The following is a 19,780-nucleotide window of genomic DNA, read 5'->3' as shown; positions in this document are numbered from 1 at the left end:
ATGACGCGATTGCGTGACGTGCGCGATCTACATAATCTGCAGAATTCGCTGGGGGCGATTTTGGGCCCTGTTTTGACCCAGTTTTTGGCCCAGAAAAGCAGACTAGAGCCAGGGAACATGCAGAAACCAAGGACAACATTCATTCTACAGAATTTTAGTTTTTAGATCTAGTTTTACTCCTCCTCTAGGTTTTCTCTCTACACATTCATAGTTCTTAGGATTTTATTTCTATTGCTTTTTGTATGGGGATATTGAGAAGAGTTATTACCTCATCAAGACTTCGTCATTGTAGTTCGTTTTCTTTACTTGGCTTTACTCTTCCATGTCCTTAATTTACTCAATTTTACTATTGGATTATTTTAGAATTTATTAATACAAGAATTACTTTTATTTTTAATTGATTCCCTTGAGTTTTGTCTATCATGTCTTTCTTTAATTCCCTTTCCTATGTTATGAGTTCTACATTCACAATGAGCGAGTAGTTCCCTAACTTGATGGGGAGTTGATTGAAAGGAACCCTTGAGTTGGGATGCTTAAAAGAAAAATTGTAATTAGGTTTATTGTTGGGATGCTTTCTAGTCATTGACACTAATCCTTTTCAATTGAGCGGATTGGAACTTGTGAATAGAAACAGCATTCCAACTTGTTTGACTTTTCCTTACCTAGTAAGGGATAACTAAATAGAACAACCTTCAATTATCAATTAATCTTAAGAGTACTTCAACAAGAATAGGGCTTCTAACTAAAATACTCCCAGTCAAGGCTTTTATTTAAATTATTTAATTTCTCTAATTTAATTTCCTGTTTATTCAACTCAATCCATTTTGAAAACATATGATTAATAAAATAGCACACCTTTCTGCAACTCGTTGGGAGACAACCTGGGATTCATACTCCCAGTATTTTAATTTTAATTCTTGTGACAACCTTCTAAATTGATAAGCGGAATTCTGGTTGGTTGAGAACTATACTTGCAACGCATATCTTATAACAATTCTTGACTCACCAATTTTTGCCACGTCAATTTTTGGCGCCATTGCTGGGGAGTTGCAATAGAGTGCTAAAGTTATTAATTGGAATTTATTTATTTGCATTTTATTTTATCTTGCTACTATGAGCTGCTTGTTTCTTTCGCTAGATGACGCGTTCACTTCCTGATCCAAGCTTGCCAGTATTCGATCCTGAGACTGAAAGAACTATTTCACGAATAAGGCAAGCTCGGCGTCGGTTAGTCCTCTCTGAGGGCGGATCTGAAACATCATTTGAGGAAGAAACCAGCCCCCGTTCTACTGATTCGGTTGATTTACGTGTAGGTGACATGGCAGAACCTAGGAGAGTTACTATCCAGGAGGCTGGAGCCCCTGATTTTACAATGCAACCGTTTCAAGCGCATCACCCAGCGGTGGCTACAGACTTTTAAATAAAGACTGCACTGCTCAATTTGATGCCCAAGTTTCATGGCTTACCTGCTCAAGAGCCTATCAAGCACCTGAGAGACTTTCAAGCAGCCTGTTCTACTGTCAGGCGTGATGGTGCAGATGAAACTTCAATTTTGTTGAAAGCTTTCCCATTTTCTCTTGAGGAAAAGGCAAGAGAGTGGTACTACACTCAACCCGCAGCAACTGTATCCAACTGGGATACACTTAGAAGAAAATTCTTGGAAAAATTCTTTCCAGCTGAAGTTACTGATAAACTGAGGAAAGATATTTCCATGATTATTCAGGACGAATCTGAGACTCTCTATGAATACTGGGAGCGCTTCAATAATCTTCTGGAAGCTTGCCCCCACCAGATAGTGTTACTCGGTTACGTCACACAGGGCATGAGGCCCCAAGATAAGACCACATTGGAAAGTGCTAGCAATGGGTCTATGAAAAAGTACAAGACCACTGATAAGGCATGGCAATTGATCAGCGACTTAGCTGAATCCACTCGGAATCACAGGCAGAAGCAAGGCCATTCAAAAGCCGTCGCAGAGGTATCCTCTAGCAGAGAGACTGCTGCTCTAACTCAGAGTATCTGTGAAATGACCAACTTGCTGAAGCAGATGCAATTGAATCAACAACAAGTTCAGCAAGCTCAACCTTCTCTACCACAGCAAAGCCAACAGTTAGTCCCACAGAGAGTTTGTGGAATCTGTGCTGATTATAGCCATTATACTGACGAATGTCCGCAACTCCAGCAGGAAGACAACACCGTGGCAGCCACTCATAACTTCTATGACCGCCCCAACCAAGGGTACAATCAAGGTGGCAATTACAACCATGGATGACAGGACAATTCTAACTAGAATTGGAGGGACAACAACAACAACAAAGGAGGCAGAGACAATCAGGGAAATCAGAGGTGGAATAACAACAACAACAGGCAGCAGAACCAGTACTAGCCTTACAGAGTACCTCACTTGAGGTAATCCCAAGGACCACAGAATACCCAATAGCAGACCTCTCAAATTAATTATCCTTCTTCATCTGCTAATGATGACTTACTACAATCTATTGATCGGAGACAACAGACCATGGAAAATAACCTTTATGCTACACTAAATAGTCTGAACTCTACCCTGCAAGCTCTTGTCTCACAGATTGGATCAATGAATAACTCCAATAACCAGCCTTTGAGCTCCAGTGGAATTCCCTCTCAACCATTACCCAATCCAAAGGGTGGCATTAATACCATCACCCTAAGGTCCGGAACCACACTGTAGGAGAGGAATCAGGAGGAGCCAAGCCCACCAGAACACGCCTCAGCTGAAGAGGTAGTGGAAATAGAAGATGTTGAAGAGGAAGAGGACATACAGGACATAGATGAAAAAGAAGAAGCTCAATCACAGGAGGAAGCACCACAGGGCGCAGACACTGCCGAAGACACCACTCCCATTCCATTTCCACAACTTGCAAGGAAGCCCAGGAAGCAGCTGGAACCTGACCCCAAAATGGTAGAAATATTCAAAAAGGTTGAGGTAACTGTTCCTCTTTTTGATGTTATTCAACAGGTACCTAAATATGAAAAGTTTCTAAAGGATTTATGTATACATAAAGACAAAATTAATGAATTAGAAACTATTTCTTTAGGTAGTTCCATATCTGCTTTAATGGGAGGTTTACTTGAAAAGTGTAGTGATCCAGGTCCATGTATGGTTAATTGTACTATTGATGGTGTAGTATTTTCTGACTGCATGTGTGATTTAGGAGCATGTGTGAGTATAATGCCTTTGTCTATATATGATATTTTGAGGCTCCCCCCCTTAAAAAGGTCGGCAGCTCGTTTTGTGTTAGCAGATAAAAGCATTATTACAGTGGCTGGAGTTGCTGAAGATGTATTAGTGGGCATTAAGGGGCTCACATTTCCCATTGATTTTTATATCCTGGAGATGCCCCAAAATGACTCAGAGAAGCCGTCATCAATCCTACTCGGAAGACCATTCCTGAAGACCTCGAAGTTCAAATTAGATGCTTTTTCAGGAACATACTCTTTTGGTATATATGGCCGAGTAGTAATCTTCAATCTAAATGGAGTTATGAAGCATCCTCCGGAGAATCATTCTATCCTCCAGTGTGACATTATAGATGAAACCGTGGCTGAAGTTCACCAGGAGGAATTTGAAGAGAAGTACATAGGACAAAGCCCAAGTGTGGGGACATTCTCAGAGGACAATGACAGTGCTTTACCATTGTTACCAGCCTCAGACAACCCAGAGCCTAACCATGATCAGAAGTTAGAATTAAAACCCCTTCCTCCACACCTCAAATATGCTTACCTTGAGGACGAGCAGAAGTTTCCAGTTATCATTGCAAGGGAACTCACTTCTCAACAGGAAGAGCAGTTACTTAGTATGCTGAGAAGGCACAAAAAGGCAATTGGTTGGAGTTTGTCAGACATAGTAGGCATCAACCTCAAGTCTGTGAGCATCGGATATTTTTAGAAGAGGGAGCAAGACCTGTCCGTCAACCCCAGAGAAGACTAAACTCCACTATCTTAGAGGTTGTCAAAAAGGAAGTGACCAGACTACTGGAGGCAGATATCATCTACCCCATTTCAGACAGTGAATGGGTGAGCCCAGTACAAGTGGTGCCCAAGAAGTCTAGAGTCACTACAGTGAAGAATGAGCATGGAGATCTCATTGCAACCAGAGTTCAGAACGCCTGGAGGGTCTGCATTAACTACAGACGCCTCAACCAGGCCACTCGTAAGAATCACTATCCTCTTCCATTCATTGATCAAATGCTGGATCGCTTGTCAGGTAAATCACATTATTGTTTTTTAGATGGTTACACAGGTTATTTCCAGATTCATATAGCTCCTGAGAATCAGAAAAAGACCACTTTTACATGTCCTTTTGGGACTTATGCTTACAAGAAAATGCCCTTTGGCTTGTGCAATGCACCAGCTACCTTCCAAAGGTGCATGATGAGTCTTTTCTCTGATCTTATTGAGGACTGTATGGAAGTTTTTATGGATGATTTTAGTGTATATGGCGATTCCTTTAGCCTTTTCTTAGATGGATTATCTAGAGTATTAGATAGATGTGTCAGTACAAACCTTGTATTAAATTTTGAAAAATGTCACTTTATGGTAAAACAAGGTATTGTACTAGGACATGTTGTGTCTAATACTGGCATTTCTGTAGATCCAGCAAAGGTGGATATTATTTCTAGTTTACCTTATCCCTCTTCTGTGAGGGAAGTCCGTTCGTTCCTTGGCCATGCAGGTTTTTACAGGAGATTCATTAAGGACTTCAGTAAGGTAGCTCTTCCCTTATCCAGACTACTGCAGAAGGATATTAAGTTCGAGTTCAGCGAGGATTGCAAACAAGCATTTGATAAGCTGAAGACCGCCCTGACTCAAACTCCAATTGTGAGAGGACCAGACTGGAGCCAGCCATTTGAAATAATGTGCGACGCCTCCAACCATGCAGTAGGAGCAGCACTGGCTCAGCGTGAAGGTAAGGTCCCCTTTGTTATTGCTTATGCGTCTAAAAGTTTAGATGCCGCTCAATCCAATTACACTACTACTGAGAAAGAATTTCTAGCTATTATTTTTGCTCTGGATAAATTCCGAGCCTATTTACTTGGTACGAAGGTAGTAGTGTACTCAGACCATGCAGCTCTAAAGTATCTATTAGCTAAAAAGGAGTCCAAACCAAGGCTTATACGTTGGATACTACTATTACAAGAATTTGATTTAGAAATTAAGGATAGGAGTGGTAACCAGAATTTAGTGGCAGACCATTTGAGTCGCCTTGAGCACATTACAGATGACCCCACTCCTATAGCTGATAATTTCCCATTTGATAACCTGCAAGCAGTATCTGAGGTAGTCCCTTGGTATGCACCTGTAGCTAATTATCTAGTTAGCCGCACCTTTCCTCCAAACTTTTCTAAGCATCAAAGAGACAAGCTGAAAAGCGAGTCTAAATATTATATATGGGATGACCCATATTTATGGAGATGTGGCGCTGACCAGGTAATTAGACGGTGCGTGCCTCAATCAGAATTCCAGTCCATCTTAGAGGCCTATCACTCGTCTGAGAGTGGAGGATATTTTGGCCCTCAAAGAACAGCTAGAAAAATCTTAGACTGTGGATTCTGGTGGCCTACTCTTTTTAGAGACGCTGCTGAATTTTGTAGATCCTGTTTCCCATGCCAAAAATTTGGTAATATATCCAAGAGGGACGAGATGCCTCAACAAATTATGCTTTTCTGTGAAATTTTTGATGTTTGGGGCATTGACTTCATGGGTCCATTTTCAAATTCTAATGGTTATTTTTATATATTGTTAGCTGTGGATTACGTTTCCAAATGGGTGGAAGCAATTCCTACCCGCACTGATGATGCTAACACTGTTGTTTCCTTTGTGAGAAACCACATTATTTGTCGCTTTAGATCACCACGAGCAATCGTGAGCGATCAAGGCACCCATTTTTGTAACAGGAGACTAATAGGATTAATGAAGAAGCATGGGATAATTCATAAGGTTGCAACAGCCTACCATCCTCAGATTAATGGGCAAGCCGAGGTGTCAAACAGAGAGATAAAGCATCTTGCAGAAGATAGTCAAACCTCATAGAAGATATTGGAGCACCAGGCTACAAGATGCACTCTGGGCATACAGAACCGCATACAAAACATCCATTGGGATGAGCCCTTTCCGCTTAGTTTATGGAAAAGCTTGTCATCTCCCTGTTGAAATAGAGCACAAAGCCTTTTGGGCAGTAAATAAGTGCAACATGGGAATTGAGAAAGCCGGAGTTGAAAGGAAGTTGCAACTGCAAGAATTGGAAAGCCTTCGCCTAGAAGCTTATGAGAACTCAAGACTTTACAAGGAGAAGATAAAGGCTATACATGATCAGCACATCAAGAGAAAAGAGTTCCAACCTGGGGACTTAGTCCTCCTTTACAAATCTTGACTGAGGCTCATGCCAGGCAAGTTGAGATCAAGATGGGAAGGTCCATACAGAGTAGAGAAGGCCGAACCATATGGAGTTTATCACCTAAGCCATCCTTCGAGCTCTGACCTTATCAAAGTCAATGGACATCGTTTAAAGCTGTACCATGGCAAGAAGATGAAGAAAAACAAGGAGCTAGAGATCTTCCTCTTGGAAGATCCCCACATAGCCGAAGCCTGAGCTAGTGGAGCGTCCAACTTACGGACGTTAAAGCAAAGTGCTAGGTGGGAGACAACCCACCATGGTATGATCGTTCTTTTCTTTATTCTTAGTTTTCCCTATTCAATAACTCTTCTCTTTATTAGTACATTTTGCGCATCTGCATTTACATATTTTAATAATAAAAAAATAAAAAAATAAAAAATAAAAATATTTTACGCGACGCGACCGCCTCATTGACGCGTCCGCGTCGCAGGTGATTGGAGAAAATAATAAAATGAACAGAGAGTTACGCAAGAGCGTGGATGGAGGTGTGTCCGTGGTACAAATCGCCCCACGCGACCGCATCGACGACGCGTCCGCGTCAAATGGGAACATTGGCCTCCCACGCGATCGCGTCACTCACGCGGCCACGTGCCCTGGAATTCGACGTGAAAAGGGTGCACGACCGAAAGTTGTGCTAGAGTGGTGCTGGATTGGTGCTGAACGCACAATTCTTTCCACGCGGCCGCGTGATCGATGCGATCGCGTCATATCCCTCTAATGCCCACTCACGCGATTGCATGCCCCACGCGATCGCGTCACCCCAAATTTGGTAAAAATAAAACTTTCAAACAGAGAGTTGTGCGAGTGCGAGGCTACCCTCGCGCCAGTAGCATGAAACGGGTCACGCGACCGCGTGACCGACACAACCGCGTCAATCAGTATAAGCGCAAGTCGCGCGACCGCGTGCCTCACGCGACCGCATCGATTGCGCCGCACAGCTTCCCTGGTTTGCCAATTATCTTATCTTTCTTTTAACCAAATCCTATTTTCTCCTTTCCCTCCTTATTTCTTCCTTCTTCCTTCTTCCTTCTTTCTCACTTTCTACTCTCTCTCTCTCTCTCTCACCCCCATTAACAAGGTTTTCTTTTCCTCTTTTCTCCCCTAATTTTTTTCTATTATTCTTCTTATTTTTATATGTTATCTTCTTTTCTTTTCTTTTTACTTTCATTATCCATATTTTCTTTTTCTTTCCTTTTTCTTTTTACTTGGTGTTGGAAATTTATTTGAGCCATTATTTCTCATTATATGCTTGTGGATTATTGTAGAATTGTTTGGCAATTATATACCTTTTTAAAGGGTTGCTTGCATGTTCACTTTAATACTTTCTATACCTTATTCACCATGCATGCTATGTGTTTGTGAAAAAGCCAATATGGCTATTAAATGCTTGTTTTTCACAAAACCCCTTTTATATTTTATTCGTTGAAAATAATTGTCAATACAAACGTGATGGCTAGTTTGTTACGAGTGATACCAAATTTGACTAATTAAATGCTTGATCTATGCTACTCATGCCTTTGCTTGCATGCCAATAAACCCCTTGCATTTAATTGTCCTCAACTGCACTTGCTATTTTTCCATTGATGAACTTTTCACATGTAGTCATGACCATGTATTAATGACATACTCTTTGTCGTGCATTGATTATCACTCATACAATCCACTTCCTTGCTCTATCTCTTTATATTTAATTTCCTCTCTCTTTCCTTTTTCAGGATGGTCACCAAGAAAGGCAAAGAGAAAGCTCCTCCCAAATCAACAGCGAGGAGAGGAACAAAAAGAGCATTAGTGGCAAAACCATCTTCAACTGCGGTTAAACCCTCAACAAAAGGAACTAAGAGGATTATAAAGGTTGATGATAAAGAAAAAGCCTTCCCAGCAAAGGACACTGCGCGATTTCCCAATCGCTACTGTGAGCAGATGTTCCCCATCCTGGCAGAAAGGAATTACAACAACGAATACCTTCTTCTCCTCCCAAACCATATTGCTACCTTTGTTGAGCAGCAAATTGCACACAGACAATGGGGTTTCCTACAGAGACAGCCGAGGCAGGTCAATCTTTCTTGGGTAGTCGAGTTCTACTCCAACTTTCACCTGCCAACCCTGCAGTCTGTCTTTGTCCGTCAGAAGCAAGTCCCCATTACGGAAGAGGCCATTCAAAAAGCTCTAGGTCTTCCCCCTGTTCCAGAAGGATTGGACGCCTTTCAAGAAGCAGCACTCAAGTGCCAGATGTACCAATTTGACTGGGACGCCGTTCTCAGAGTTATCGCACTACCTGGTAGCCGTTGGATCTACGGATACCATCGTACCCGCCCTAAGGGAATATCGGCGTCAGCACTTACCTTGGAGGCTCGCGTATGGCCCCAGATCATGTCCCATTACGTCTTCTCGAGCACTCACGAGTCCTCCTTCACTGCGGACATGGCCGTCCTACTATGGTGCATCCTTACAGACCAACCTCTGAATCTACCGAGACACATCTGGAATGCCATGGGACATGTACAAATTGCGGGCAACTTACCTTTTCCTGCCTTGGTCTCAGATCTTGTCTCCGCAGCCGGAGTCTCCTACAGAGCTGGGGACACCAAAGCCATGCTCCCACGGGATGATCAGTATGTCCCTAACAGGAAATACATCAGACCTCTACCAGCCGCCACAAGCCATCCTACTGAACCGGTTGAAGATTTTCCTTCTTCAACACCACAAGCACCTACAACAGACCAACTGCTCCATCAGATACTCGAAAAGTTGGATCGGCAGGAACACAAAGCTAAGATGAGAGAGCGCCGTAACAAGCGCCGATTCACATACCTCATGGAGCTGATTATGGGAAAATTTAAGGACTCAGACACCCCGGATTCCACTTTCTTTACCAGCACAAGAAGCCATGATGGCGCCGACTATGGAGATACTGCAACCAGCCCACCTTTGTTTCTGACAGATGGCACCGAGGACGGTGTAAAGCCTTAAGTGTGGGGAGGTCGGTCAGTACCTGACTTCCAGAGGTAATTTCTCTTCCCTAAACACCAATAAATTAGGATATTTAGTTAGTTTTTCTTTTGTAGAATAGGATAAATTGCATAGTAATAGATTAGTTGCATGCATGTTCTATTTGATTGAAAAGACAATAAGTTTCTTCTAAGACTCTATTTTTGGAACAAAATTTCACTAATTTTAATTAAAACTTTTATGTTAAATTTGCTTGAAGTTGTATTTGGAACATGATTTTTGAGCTAAAGAACACACAACCTGTGAGATTTGAGCCTTTATGCATGGTTACATTATTTAACCATAATTCTTTTATTCTTGTGTGTTTACTTCTCTATGATTGTAATCTATATTTTGTTTCATCCTATATGTCCAATGTTTATTATATTTGTATGCTTGCATATGATTGAGGCCATTATTTGTTTAAACTCACTTATCCAAATTAAACCTACCCTTTTTAATTACCTTTGTTAGCCACTTTGAGCCTTTTAATCCCATTTGTTCTATATTTTACCACATTACTAGCCTTAAGCGGAAAAACAATTATATATCCCAAATTGAATCTTTGGTTAGCTTAAGATAGAATTGTGTATGTTAATTAAGTATGGAAAATTGTGGGAACAAAAGATAATAAGGGAATGTGTCATGATAATATAATGGAAATTTGGACACCTACTCATGTGAAACTATAAGAATCGAAAATCTATGTGCATTGATAAGCTATGTTTATTTTTATGTTTATGTAAAAAAAAAAAACCAAAAATATTCAATAAATAAATAAGGGGACAAAATTACCCCAATGTTAAGTTAAGAATTCAAAGATCAATGTATGTATGATAAAATTAAGATAAAAAGTTGATACATGAGTATGGAATGTGAAAAGAAAATTCTGGGTAGCTAGGTATGAATTCTAAAGTTATATAGAATATATATATGTTATGTTAAAGCTTGGGTTAATTAAAGATTCAGTTTATATGCTTACTTAGCCATATATGTATCCTTACCATTACCTTGGCCCCATTACAACCTTGAAAAGATCTCATGATGTTTGCATTGGTATATTAAATGTTGTTGATTGATTAAGAGAAGAACAAAAATTAGAGAGCATGATTAGAGAAGGATAGAGTGATTGTCCTATACACTAGAGGGATTAGAGCGTACATACATCATCAGTGAGGGTTCAATGCTTAAAATTCTATGTTCCCTGCTTTCATGAGCTACCTTCTTACATTTTTATCTGTTTTTACTGTATGAGAATTGAATTAGTGGAATTTGATTTGTAATTGTTTTGAAGAGCTTATTTACTATTGATCAAGTAGACAAGAATCATATAGTTGCATTCACATATATAGGTTGCATTGCATTGCATGAGTTTTACATGTTCCTACTCATTTATTTTATCTCCTTCAACTAAGCATGAGGACATGCTAATGTTTAAGTGCGGGGAGGTTGATGAACCACTATTTCATGGTTTATAATGTGTTTAATTGTGTAGTTTTATCATGATCTTTACCCACTTATTCATATGATTAGCATGCATTTATATTTCCTTCCTAAAATTATTACATGATTGAAAACTTGCTTCCTAGAGACTTTTAATTATGTATTTTAATTCTCCTTTATTCCATTCGATGCCGTGATCTGTGTGTTAAGTGCTTCAGGCTTTGTAGGGCATGAATGAGTTAGAGATTGGAAAGGAAGCTTGCAAAAATGGAAGGAACACAAGAAATTGAGGAGATGACCAGCGAGAAGTGACGCGGCCGCATGGCTCACGCGACCGCGCGAAAGAGAAGAAATCGCAGTGACACGGCCGCATGGCTCATGCAACCGCACGGATTGGAATAGCACAAGTGACGCGGAGGCGTGGACGACGCGCTCGCATGGCAGGGCAAAAGGCCGAATGACGCGGCCGCTTGAATGACGCAATCGCGTGACGTGCGCGATCTGCATAATCTGCAAAATTCACTGGGGGCAATTTTGGGCCCTGTTTTGACCCAGTTTTTGGCCAAGAAAAGCATACTAAAGCCAGGGAACATGTAGAAACCAAGGACAACATTCATTCTACAGAATTTTAGTTTTTAGATCTAGTTTTACTCCTCCTCTAGGTTTTCTCTCTACAAATTCATAGTTCTTAGGATTTTATTTCTATTGCTTTTTGCATGGGGATATTGAGAAGAGTTATTACCTCATCAAGACTTCGTCATTCTAGTTCGTTTTCTTTACTTGGCTTTACTCTTCCATGTCCTTAATTTACTCAATTTTACTATTGGATTATTTTAAAATTTATTAATACAAGAATTACTTTTATTTTTAATTGATTCCCTTGAGTTTTATCTATCATGTCTTTCTTTAATTCCCTTTCCTATGTTATGAGTTCTACATTCACAATGAGCGAGTAGTTCCCTAACTTGATGGGGAGTTGATTGAAAGGAACCCTTGAGTTGGGATGCTTAAAAGAAAAATTGTAATTAGGTTTATTGTTGGGATGCTTTCTAGTCATTGACACTAATCCTTTTCAATTGAGCGGATTGGAACTTGTGAATAGAAACAGCATTCCAACTTGTTTGACTTTCCCTTACCTAGTAAGGGATAACTAAACAGAACAACCTTCAATTATCAATTAATCTTAAGAGTACTTCAACAAGAATAGGGCTTCCAACTAATCTACTCCCAGTCAAGGCTTTTATTTAAATTATTTAATTTCTCTAATTTAATTTCCTGTTTATTCAACTCAATCCATTTTGAAAACATCTGATTAATAAAATAGCACACCTTTCTGCAACTCGTTGGGAAACGACCTGGGATTCATACTCCCAGTATTTTAATTTTAATTCTTGTGACAACCTTCTAAATTGATAAGTGGAATTCTGGTTGGTTGAGAACTATACTTGCAACGCATATCTTATAACAATTCATGACTCACCAATTTTCTCCATGTCAGTGCATGGCTGAAAGTTGTGCTGGAACGGTGTTAGAAGCACAAGCCTTACCACGCAAACGCGTGCCGTACGCGTCCGCGTCGTTTTCCAAAAATGGCCAACCACGCGACCGCGTCACCCAAAAATTTGGCAAAAAGAATTTCGAACAGAGAGTTGCGCGAACGTGAGGCTGCACTCGCGCCAATCGCACAAATCAGGCCACGCGATCGCGTGACCCACGCATCCGCGTCACCTGACCTTATCGCGTACCACGCGACCGCGTCACTCACGCGTCTGCGTCGCCTATGCCGCACATCTCATCCAAATCAGCGCCAATTATCTTCTCTTTTCTTTTCTAATCCTAATTTCTTCTATCTTTTCTTCTTTCTTTATTACTTTATTTCTTTCACTTCTCATTCCTTTTCACCTTCATTCTATTTTACTTAATTTATTTGCATATTTCTTTAATTGCATTTTAATTTAGTGCATATTTTTTCTTTTCTTTTCTAAATTCATTATTTTTCCTTTGGTGTTGATTTTCTTATTTAACTGTTGCATCTTCTCCTGAATTATTTTAGGTGCTTAATGACTTGTTTTATTCTGGTTAGGTAATATTATTTATATCAATGCCAATCTTTTATACCTGTATTACTTTTACATTGACATAAATTTATATTAACTCTCCTTACCCACACTCTCTTCCCTATTTTTGCAAATTTTTGCACTCTTGATTTGCCATGTACTTCTACTGTTTTCTCATTTGCATGTTGTAGCTACCATGTAATTGAGACCCTCATTATCTGGCATTAACCCAACTATATTTTATTTTATCTTTATTTCTGGGTTACTGTTATTCTTTTTCTCTTCTTTCAGGCTGGCCACCGAAGACGAAAAAAGGGAGAAACTTCTATAAGGGGAGACAAACAAGTCCATCTGCACAATCCTTGAAGAAAAGTATCAGTTGGAACAACCCGTCCACCTGCACATCTCAGCATGCACCGAGGACGGTGCAATCTTTAAGTGTGGGGAGGTCGATACCGATCTCCATGGGTTAGTTTCTCTTCTATCTCAACACCAATAGTTTATTTTTCTTGTTAGTTGTTACATTTACATGTTTGATTGCATATTTGTTTGATTTTATGCATATTTTACCACTTGGTTGAAGAAATATTTTCTTTTTCAAAAAAAAAAAACTTTTAGAACATTTCACTAATTTGAATAAAATTTAATGTTACACTTGTTTGAAGAAATATTATACTGGAACATGGTTTAGAGCTCGAACACACAAAACCTGTGAGATTTTTGAGCCTATTTGAATTGGTTGCATTTTATCAACCAATATTTTATTTTTGGTGTGTTTTTTCTCTCTAAAATTGTGATCTTTGTCTTGCTTAATTCTATATTTCCATTGTTTGATGTATGCATGTACTTATATGATTGAGACCCTTATTTCATTGAGCTTACATACCCATATGGCCTTACCCTTTCATTATTCTTTGCAAACCAATGTTGAGCCTATTATACCCCTTTGTTCTTTACTTTAGCACATCATTAACTCTAAGCGGAAAATAATAATGCCCTTAATTTGAATCCTTGGTTAGCTTAGACTAGTGAGAGTGCTCATGAATTAAGTATGGGAAAAGTTGAATTTGGAAACATTTGGTTTGAGAATTGAGTATATTAGAATTTTCTGAAAATGTGAAAAAAAAAATGTTTAGGACATGATTCATGCATCCAATAATTTAATCATATGCATTGAGAAAAATAAAAGAAAAAAAAAATATATATATATATATATAAAAAGAGAAGTGAGAAAAAGAAAAGAAAAAAGAGCAATTAAGCAAAAAGGGGACAAAATGCCCCAAAGTAAGTGGTGAAAGCAATGCATATGTACTGTACTTGAAATTAGAATGCATGAATATGTGAAAAACATGGTTAATGGATAGCTAGATGTGGTATTATGATTACATGGATTGTCTAAAGTTAGGTGGAAAGTTTAAGTTAATTAAGGATTCAGATTTTAGTCCACTTGGCCAAATACAATCCTACCTTGACCCTAACCCCATTACAACTCTTAAAAGACCTCTTGATATGTGTATCTGTGCATTAAATTTATGTTGATTGTTAGATGAAGAGCAAGCCTTAGAAAGCAAGGTTAGTAGAGAATTGAGAGAATCGAACCTAAAACACTTGAGTGATTAGAGTGCATACACTCCCAGTGAGGGTTCGATGCTCGATTCTTTGTTCCCGGCTTTCATGAGATATTTTCTTCTACAAGCCTATTTGTACTTCATTTTTATGATTTGAATTAGTGAAATCCAGTTCATATTTATTCTTGGAGAATTTATTTACTTTTAAACTAAGTAGAAAAAAGCATTCTTCATGTAGTTGGATTCATATAGATAGGTTGCATTTTATACATTCTAGCATTCCTCTTCACCCCTTTATAGTTTCTCTTAAGCTTAGCATGAGGACATGCTAATGTTTAAGTGTGGGGAGGTTGATAAATCACTATTTTATGGTTTATCTTGAGCTCAATTGAGTGGTTTTTATCAACTCTTTACCCACTTATTCATACTATTTGCATGGTCTCACATTTGCCTTCCTAATTATGTGCTTCGATTAAAAATATGCTTCTTTGGCCTTAAGTTCCCTATGTTTAATCCTCTCTTATTACCATTAGATGCCTTGATATGTGTGTTAAGTGATTTCAGAGATTAAAGGGCAGGAATGGCTCAGAGGATGGAAAGGAAGCGTGCAAAAGTGGAAGGAATACAAGAAGTTGGAGAAATTGCTAAGCTGTCCAGTCTGACCTCTTCGCACTAAAACAGCCATAACTTGAGCTACAGAGGTCCAAACGATACGGTTCCAGTTGCGTTGGAAAGCTAACGTCCGGGGCTTCGATTTGATATATAATATGCCATAGTTTCCCTAACTCTAGGCGACGCGAACGCACGCTCCACGTGGACGCGTGGTAGTGCCGAAAATCAGCGTGGCAGATTTCTTGTCCAGCGATTTCTGGGCTGTTTTCGACCCAGTTTTCGGCCCAGAAAATACATATTAGAGGCTATAAAGTAAGGAAATCCATTCATTCATAAGAATAAGCTCATAATTCACAATTTTAGGTTTAGATGTAGTTTTAGAGGGAGAGGTTCTCTCCTATCTCTTAGGATTTAGGAGTAGGATTCCTCTTAAAGGATTTAGGATTTCAACTTCTTCTCAGGTTCAATGTTCCTTTTATTTATTTTATCAATTTAGTTTATGAAATCTTTATGTTTAGATTGATTTTCTTTACTTAATGCAATTTGAGGTATTTCAGATTTATGATTGCTCTCTTTTATTTATGATATAAATAATTTGGATTTTTTCCTTTTGGCTTTGGTTGAGTCATTGGAGACACTTGAGTTATCAAATTCATTGTTGACTGAAAATTGGAATTCTTCAAGAATTAATTCGAGTTCCAATAACTCTAGCCTTTTCCAAGGAAAGACTAGGACCTGAGGAATCAAAATTAATTCATCCACTTAACTTACCTTCATAGTTAGAGGTTAACAAAGTGGGAGAAAAATCCAATTCTCATCACAATTGATAAGGATAACTAGGATAGGACTTCTAATTTTCATACCTTGCCAAGAGTTTATTTTATAGTTATTTATTTATTTTACTTGTCATACTTCTTTCTTACTTTTAGAACCCCCAATTTACAAGACTCATAACCAATAATAAGAACATACTTTCCTGCAATTCCTTGAGAAGACGACCCGAGGTTTAAATACTTCGGTTATCAATTTTAAAGGGGTTTGTTACTTGTGACAACCAAAAAGTTTGTACAAAAGGTTGATTGCTTGGTTTAGAAACTATACTTGCAATGAGAACTTATTGTAAATTCTAAACCATCAATCTTCAGTTCTTTAAAGTCTCCAACCTTGGGTGCCATGAATGGTAATGGAAAGAAAACAAGCTATGCTTTTCCAACGCCAAACTTAAAACTTTTCTCGTCGTTGAGCAAAAATAGAAGAATGGAGAAGAAGAAGAAGAAGAAAATAGAGAGAGGGAGAGGGAGAGAGATGGCTCGACCTTGTGGGGTGGAGAAGGTATGAGAGGTGTGTGTATGAAGGGGAATAGAGAGGGGTATTTATAGGAGTGGGTAGGGCTTGGGTTCGGCCATAGGGTGGGTTTGGGTGGGAAATTTAATTTTGAAGTGGGTGGGGGTAGGTGGGAGTTATGATGGTTTGGGAAAATGAAATGGATGTGATTGGGCTAGGGTTTTTGGGAAAGTGTGTATGGGGAAGTGGGAAAGTAGGTGGGGTTAAGTGGGGTAGGTGAAGATTCTGTGGGACCTACAATTCCTGAGAGGCTAGGGAATTCCAGATTCCTTGCTTCTCTGCACTGGTATTTGAATGCCCAGGGGGCTACTCCCTGGCTAGCGTTCAATGCCAGCAATGCTTCCCTCTTAGGGCATTGAATGCCCAGTGAGGACTTCCTCACTGGCGTTCAACTTTGACACTCTTTATGGAGTGTTCTATTTTTACTGCTGTGAATTCTATCTCTTGACTGATACACATGATCATGACTCTAACAATTGAAAGAAAAATGAAAAATAAATGCAGTTGAGTAAAGTTGAGTTGCCTCCCAACAAGCGCTTTTTTAAAGTCACTAGCTTGACCTTTAGCTCCTTATGGAGGAGAGTATGGGCTCATATTTTCACCCTTGATAGTGAATTTTCTTCCTGTCCTCTCATGGATGAGCTCTACATGCTCTAGAGATAGGACACAACTCACTGTGTGTGGTAGGACTAGATTCTTAGTAAAGACAACTCTCATGCCAGGTGAGAGGCCTTCAGTAGGAACTTTCTTGTCATTTCAGCCTTTAGGTACTTTCTTTTTAGTACCTTTGTGCTTAGATCTTGTTGATGGCTGCCCAACACCAAACTTAGAATTGATGTATGGGGGCTCTGCAGAGCTCTGCACATAAAGAGATGGTTGGCACACTAGGTGTTGCACTGTTATCTCTATTTTAAAGGAAGAATTAGGATGAGGCATCTTGAATAAGATGTGATCCTCCCTTAACTTTAAGGTTAGTTCTCCCTTAGCCACATCAATGATAGCATTAGCTGTGGCTAGGAAAGGTCTTCCAAGGATGACACAGTCATCCTCATCCTCTCCTATGTCCAAGACAATGAAGTTTGTAGGGATGTAGTGGTTTTCAACCTTGACCAAGACATCCTCCACTAAGCCATATGGCCTCTTCATGGTCTTGTCTACCATCTCTAAAGAGACATCTACAGCTTTTACCTCAAGGATTCCCAGCTTCTCCATTACAGAGAGTAGCATGAGGTTGATGCTTGACCCTAGGTCACATAGAGCCTTCTCAAAAGTCATAGTGCCTATGGTGCAAGGAATCAAAAAGCGTCCAGGATCTGGAAGCTTCTGAGGTAGCTCTTGCTGAACTAAAGCATTGAGTTTTTTGGTGAGCAGTGGAGGTTCTTGCTCCAGAGGCTTTGTACCAAATAACTTGGTATTCAGCTTCATTAGAGCTCCTAGAAAATGAACTTACTCTTCTCTAGTGTCTTCATCCTCACTTGAGGATGAGTAGTCATAAGAACTTATGCACTGCAGAAGTGCATTCAAAGGAACCTCAATTGTTTTTATGGTTTCCTTTGGTTCTGGGCTAGAGGGTTCTTGAGTGGGATTCAGGCACTCAAAGGGTGTGATTTGACTGGCGTTCAACGCCAGCTCTGTCAGCTTATTGGGCGTTAAACACCTTTGCCGTCCACCCTGACTGAAATTAAACGCTAGTCTCTCTAGCATTCTGGGTGTTGAACACCCAGCAGAGATGTCGTTGCTGGTGTTCAGCGCCAGCATGGCTGCCTGGTTGGGTGTTGAACGCCCAGTGAAGGGTTCCTCACCAGCGTTCAACGCCAGAAAGCCTTCCTGTTTGGGCGTTGAATGCCCAGCCAGTGCTCCCTGCCTGGCGTTCAACGCCAGCTTTTCTGCCAGGATGGGCGTTAAACTCCCAGTGAGGGCTTCCTTACTGGCGTTTATTGCCAGGCTTGCTGCCATTGTGGGTGTTGAACACCCAGTGAAGGCTTCTTCACTGGCGTTCAATGCCTTCCCGTTCTCCTCCAATTCGGCCTCAACCTCCATGGTTATGGCCTTACACTCTTCTCTAGGATTAACTTCAATATTACTGGGAAGAGTGTCTGGAGGGATCTCAGGGATCCTTTTGCTTAGTTGACCAACTTGTACCTCCAAATTTCTAATGGAGGACCTTGTTTCATTAATGAAACTATGAGTGGTCTTAGTGAGGCAGGAGACTAGAGTGGCTAAGTCAGAAAGGCTCTGCTTAAAGGTCTTCATATTCCCTTGAGAAGATGGGAATGGTGGTCTATTATTGAACCTATTTTGGTTCCTACCACCTTGGTTGTTATTGAAACCTTGCTGAGGTGTCTGTTGATCCTTCCATGAAAGGTTAGGAGGATTCCTCCATGAAGGGTTATAAGTATTTTCATAGGATTCTCCCATGTAATTCAGCTCCTCCATGGTGGGTTGATCAGGATCATAAGTTTCTTCTTCAAGAGAAGCTTCCTGAGTACTGCCAGCTGCAGTTTGCATCCCAGTTAGATGTTGAGAGATCATGTTGACCTGTTGGGTCAAGATCTTATTCTAAGCCAGGATGGCATTCAGAGTCTCAACTTCATGAACTCCTTTCTTCTGAGAAATTCTATGGTTTACAGGATTTCTTTCAGAAGTGTACATGAACTGGTTGTTAGCAACCATTTTAATGAGTTCTCTGGCTTCTGTAGGTGTCTTCTTCAAGTGGAGAGATCCACCTGCAGAGCTGTCCAATGAGATTTTGGACATCTCAGACAAGCCATCATAAAACACGCCTATGAGGGACCATTCTGAGAGCATGTCAAGAGGACATCTCCTGATCAGTTACTTGTATCTTTTCCAAGCTTTATAGCGGGATTCACCTTCTCTTTGTCTGAAAGTTTAAATTTCCACTCTGATCTTGCTCATCCTTTGAGCAGAAAAAAACTTAGCCAGAAAAGCATTTACAAGCTTTTCCCAAGAGTCAAGACTCTCTCTAGGCTGGGCATCCAGCCAGAACTTAGCTCTGTCTCTTAAGGCAAAGGGAAAGAGCATCATTTATAGACTTCAAGATCTACTCCATCAGTCTTTTCAGTATCACAGATCTATAATAATTCTGCTAAGAATTGATGTGGATCTTCTAGTAGAAGTCCATGGAACTTGCAGTTCTGCTGTAGAAGAGAGACTAACTGAGGCTTAAGCCCAAAATTATTAGCTCCAATGGTAGGTACAACAATGCTTCTGCCATAAAAGTCAGAGGTAGGCATGGTGAAGTCACCAAGGACCTTTCTAGGCTCCTCTTGTGGTTTGGCCATATCATCTTTTTCTTGTTCAAAACTTTCTGAAAG

The 19,780-nt window shown here is 40.0% G+C and overlaps 1 non-coding gene across 1 annotated transcript; it reads left to right on the top strand.

Annotated features, from left to right (window-relative positions):
- The first annotated feature begins 19,251 nt into the window (after positions 1–19,251).
- On the top strand, positions 19,252–19,355 carry LOC112788333 (small nucleolar RNA R71). Its single transcript, XR_003195701.1, has one exon. It is a non-coding gene; the product is annotated as a small nucleolar RNA R71 (small nucleolar RNA).
- Positions 19,356–19,780: the final 425 nt, after the last annotated feature.

This window comes from Arachis hypogaea, chromosome 20 (assembly GCF_003086295.3).
Source record: "Arachis hypogaea cultivar Tifrunner chromosome 20, arahy.Tifrunner.gnm2.J5K5, whole genome shotgun sequence".
In the NCBI taxonomy this organism is placed as follows: domain Eukaryota; kingdom Viridiplantae; phylum Streptophyta; class Magnoliopsida; order Fabales; family Fabaceae; genus Arachis; species Arachis hypogaea.
This window is presented reverse-complemented; position numbering and strand designations above follow the sequence as displayed.